This window comes from Oncorhynchus clarkii, chromosome 5, assembly GCF_045791955.1.
Source record: "Oncorhynchus clarkii lewisi isolate Uvic-CL-2024 chromosome 5, UVic_Ocla_1.0, whole genome shotgun sequence".
Taxonomy (NCBI): domain Eukaryota; kingdom Metazoa; phylum Chordata; class Actinopteri; order Salmoniformes; family Salmonidae; genus Oncorhynchus; species Oncorhynchus clarkii.
This window is the reverse complement of record NC_092151.1, coordinates 8,921,341-8,926,962: the sequence shown is the minus strand read 5'-3', so window position 1 is coordinate 8,926,962 and position 5,622 is coordinate 8,921,341.

Below are 5,622 nucleotides of genomic sequence, written 5' to 3'. Positions count from 1 at the left end.
GTATCGCCCAATCAGAGAGCAGATTACAAGTGACGTGACCTGTTAGCGACAGGTAAAGGCATGTTTGCAAACAGCCCCCGTGTTTCAATAAATACCTTGATTACTTAAAAAAATAAAAAATATATTTTTAAAACAGATCACATGAGTTGTATCTTATCTGTGATTGGACGATACAGACAGCGAGGCTCATGGTTAGTGTAGGTTTTTGGTGCTATTTGAAACAGAATCTGACACTAAAAACACGACTTCTCAACACAAACGTGGCCTGCTTCGCTACGTTTTTACTTTCTGGAACGTTCAATTGAACGGAAACGACGCTGTACTGAACGACCAGTTGAAAAATGGGGAGGGGTTGGGGAACGCTGTCAGCATGGCCACTGCCTTTTAACAACGCCACTCATTGCTTAAAGATACACCCATCAAACGGTGACACACATCAAATCAAATTGTATTAGTCACATACACATATTTAGAAGATGTTATTACCGGTGTATCAAAATGCTTGTGTTCCTAGCTCCAACAGTGCAGTAATATCTAACAATTCACAACAATATACACAAATCTAAATGTAGAATAATGGAATTATGAAATCTATAAATATTAGGACGAGAAATGTCAGAGTGGCGTTGACTAAAATACATTAGAAGTCTGTTCAAAAATCTACCTCAAAGTCTGTTCAAGAACGTATTGGGGAAACATGTCGTTCAGTACAAACCGTTCTGTGACATAGCAAACGTTCAATCGAACTGAATGAACAGGTTTCCATCCAACCCTTTTATTGGGGTGAAGTAGGCACGGGCGTAACTTTGTAGAATTTTGTAGTATATTAACAATATCAGTGAACAATACAAAGTTCCATCTTGAGTTGATGGGTAGTCCTACAGTAGCTACAGGACAGCAGTTTAAAGCTTAAAACTACAGTCTGGGATCTGGTAATAATGGTCATTTCAATTATTGAACAATTGATTCTATTCTTGGATAATATAATGTATTAATGCACACCAAGGTAATCCTTTTCATGCCTAATTTTGGGAAGGATCAGATGGTGACAGGGGTCTCAGCAGGGTCAGGCAGCCAGGGAAGACCAGTCTGTGACAGAGGTGATGTGAATTTTTGCAGATACAACACTTTGTTCCCTTTGTGCAGCAAACACTGGACAAACCAGATGCTATTTTAAAGACAGTCTGACAAACCTCCAAAGTTGATTTCCAAGAGGCTTTAGAGGCTTTTCCCGATGACACAAAACATGTCAAACAAAAGTGTGAGGAAGATCTGGTAGAAGCTATTGATGATGATGAATGGATACAGATGTGTTTGAATGCCCAGTCATGTTCATATCATCACAGACATAGATTACTGCAGTTTAAGGCCATCCATAGAACACACTAAATTCCAGTAAAACTGAATTACACAGACTCAGAAAAGTACTTCCTCTGCTGGAGGTGTAAAACACAAAAGGGGAACATATTTGCATATGTTATGGTCTTGTGAAGGCTGGCTCAATTCTGGCAAAGAGTATGTTCTTTTATCTCAGCACGTCTACAGATTCTCCCTTCTCCCTGTTATGTTTGCTTAGAAAGGTTGATACTGGACACTTATCTGAAGAAACTGTATAACCAAGCATTTCTAGTGTCTAAGAAATGCACTGCTATTACCTGGAAGGATGGATGGAATACAGTACGACTAAAGGAGTCTGTATTGAAAACATGCCAACTTCTGGAGAGATCCCTATTTAGGCAATTGCTAGCTGCTGGGCTAATCAGTCCTGGCCCTGGGGGTCTGCCGTCCTGTGGGTTGTCGCTCTGGCATTGGCCTAACACCCGAAACCACTAAGGTCCTAAAGCTGAGTGGGGTGTGTTGGGTTTGGGGGGCTGCAGAGTGGTGGACCCCTAGAGACAGGACGGGGCGACCCAGCTATATTGTTTGCAATTTTTTTTTAAAGCTCTACAGTACTATTAGTCCTATGAGATTAATTATATGGAGGATTTGCTGTTTCTGTTTTTTAATGAATATTTGAAGTGTTTGTGGGGTTTCTTTTGTTTTTTTGGTAGTTTTTTCCCCCAAACCTTTCCCGTAGGAATTAAAAAAATTAAAGGTGTGAACTGGGAAGGAAATTGTGTTGGGAGTGAGTTGAGAGTTGGGAGAGAGTTGAGAGTTGAGAGTTGAGAGAGTTGGGGGTTGGGCGTGCAGGCGGCTCAGGCTGGCTGGTCGGTTTGGCTGAAATTTGATATAGAAGATGTCTTAATAAAGACAATCAGTTGTTTATTTGTTATGCAATTGATTAAAGGTGCAACATAATATGTATTATTGAATTAACTTTGATCTAGTTCAGTCTTATTGATCACTTAAACATATTTAATAATGATATATTACCTAGCTGGATTACTGTGGGCATTTTTCTTAATTTTTGTTCAAAAAAGAGATGGTTTATTGAATTGTGCAAAAATGCAGGAAATAACCTTTAGATGCCCACAAAAATTCTGGGGGGGGACCCCAAGACCCACACCAGGTTATGTTCCCCCCAGTTCTAAAACCAAAGTGGAGCCCCTGGAGGTAGTCATTAAAAAAATCATGGTAAACACTATTATTGCACACAGAGTGACTTGTAAGCACATTTTTACTCCAGAACTTATTTAGGTTTGCCATAACAAAGTGGTTGAATACTTATTGACTCAAGACATTTCAGCTTTTCATTTTGTATTAATTTGTAAACATCTCTAAGAACATAATTCCACTTTGACATTATGGGGTATCGTGTGTAGGCCAGTGACACAAAATCTAAAATCTCCATAAAATGGGGCTCCTGAGTTGCGCAGTGGTCTAAGGCACTGCATCTCAGTGTTAGAGGCGTCACTACAGACCCTGGTTCGATACCAGGCTGTATCACAACTACCCGTGATTGGGAGTCCAGTAAGGCGGCTCACAATTGGCCCAGCGTCATCCGGGTTAGGGTTTGGCCGGGGTAGGCCGTCATTGTAAATAAGAATTTGTTCTTAACTGGCTTGCCTAGTATAATAAAGGTTAAATAAAAAAAAATAAATGCAGGCTGTTACACAGCAAAATGTGGAAAAAGTCAAGGGGTGTGAATACTTTCTGAAGGCACTGTATATGATGGTGTATAGAGACAGTATGGACAGTATATGAATAGAAAAGGTGTTTACAGCAGTAGTTATATAGGATGAGCATTGACTAGAATACAGTATATACATATGAAGTGGGTATAACATATGTAAACATGTTCTCGATAGCTGGTGTATGACCTTCCCAGAATTATTCTGCAGCCTCTCTTCTGGACACGCTACAGCTGAGCAGTCATTGCTTAGGGATTTTGACGCATTGCCTCGGAGCGCCGGTATCAAGCGTAACAACATTAGGAGTCACACAATGATATCTACGACTCAGGATGCAGTTTATTAGGCTACAGATTAATTGAAGCTGCAATATGTAACTTTTTGGGCAACCCAATATACTTTTAATTTCTGTTTTGTACACCTCCTTAAGAAAAGCTGAAAAGACACTATTTTTTTGGTTATTGAAAAGATACAGTGCCTTGCGAAATTATTCGGCCCCCTTGAACTTTGCGACCTTTTGCCACATTTCAGGCTTCAAACATAAAGATATAAAACTGTATTTTTTTGTGAAGAATCAACAACAAGTGGGACACAATCATGAAGTGGAACGACATTTATTGGATATTTCAAACTTTTTTAACAAATCAAAAACTGAAAAATTGGGCGTGCAAAATTATTCAGCCCCTTTACTTTCAGTGCAGCAAACTCTCTCCAGAAGTTCAGTGAGGATCTCTGAATGATCCAATGTTGACCTAAATGACTAATGATGATAAATGCAATCCACCTGTGTGTAATCAAGTCTCCGTATAAATGCACCTGCACTGTGATAGTCTCAGAGGTCCGTTAAAAGCGCAGAGAGCATCATGAAGAACAAGGAACACACCAGGCAGGTCCGAGATACTGTTGTGAAGAAGTTTAAAGCCGGATTTGGATACAAAAAGATTTCCCAAGCTTTAAACATCCCAAGGAGCACTGTGCAAGCGATAATATTGAAATGGAAGGAGTATCAGACCACTGCAAATCTACCAAGACCTGGCCGTCCCTCTAAACTTTCAGCTCATACAAGGAGAAGACTGATCAGAGATGCAGCCAAGAGGCCCATGATCACTCTGGATGAACTGCAGAGATCTACAGCTGAGGTGGGAGACTCTGTCCATAGGACAACAATCAGTCGTATATTGCACAAATCTGGCCTTTATGGAAGAGTGGCAAGAAGAAAGCCATTTCTTAAAGATATCCATAAAAAGTGTCGTTTAAAGTTTGCCACAAGCCACCTGGGAGACACACCAAACATGTGGAAGAAGGTGCTCTGGTCAGATGAAACCAAAATTGAACTTTTTGGCAACAATGCAAAACGTTATGTTTGGCGTAAAAGCAACACAGCTCATCACCCTGAACACATCATCCCCACTGTCAAACATGGTGGTGGCAGCATCATGGTTTGGGCCTGCTTTTCTTCAGCAGGGACAGGGAAGATGGTTAAAATTGATGGGAAGATGGATGGAGACAAATACAGGACCATTCTGGAAGAAAACCTGATGGAGTCTGCAAAAGACCTGAGACTGGGACGGAGATTTGTCTTCCAACAAGACAATGATCCAAAACATAAAGCAAAATCTACAATGGAATGGTTCAAAAATAAACATATCCAGGTGTTAGAATGGCCAAGTCAAAGTCCAGACCTGAATCCAATCGAGAATCTGTGGAAAGAACTGAAAACTGCTGTTCACAAATGCTCTCCATCCAACCTCACTGAGCTCGAGCTGTTTTGCAAGGAGGAATGGGAAAAAATGTCAGTCTCTCGATGTGCAAAACCGATAGAGACATACCCCAAGCGACTTACAGCTGTAATCGCAGCAAAAGGTGGCGCTACAAAGTATTAACTTAAGGGGGCTGAATAATTTTGCACGCCTAATTTTTCAGTTTTTGATTTGTTAAAAAAGTTTGAAATATCCAATAAATGTCGTTCCACTTCATGATTGTGTCCCACTTGTTGTTGATTCTTCACAAAAAAATACAGTTTTATATCTTTATGTTTGAAGCCTGAAATGCGGCGATGTCATTTACAAAATAGCCTCCAATACCCTACTCAATAAATTGGATGCAGTCTATCACAGTGCCATCTGTTTTGTCACCAAAGCCCCATATACTACCCACCACTGCGACCTGTACGCTCTCGTTGGCTGGCCCTTGCTTCATACTCGTTGCCAAACCCACTGGCCCCAGGTCATCTACAAGACCCTGCTAGGTAAAGTCCTCCCTTATCTCAGCTCGCTGGTCACCATAGCAGCACTCACCTGTAGCACGCGCTCCAGCAGGTATATCTCTCTAGTCACCCTCAAAACCAGTCAATTGTGCCAATTGTGCGCCGCCCTCAGGGACTCCCAATCATGGCCGGTTGTGATACAGCCTGGAATCGAACCAGGATCTGTAGTGACGCCTCTAGCACTGACATGCAGTGCCTTAGACTGCTGCGCCACTCAGGAACCAAATCCACCAGTAGATAAAGGCAAAGGCTGTGTTCGAGAGCATCAAATCCATGATGCATTAT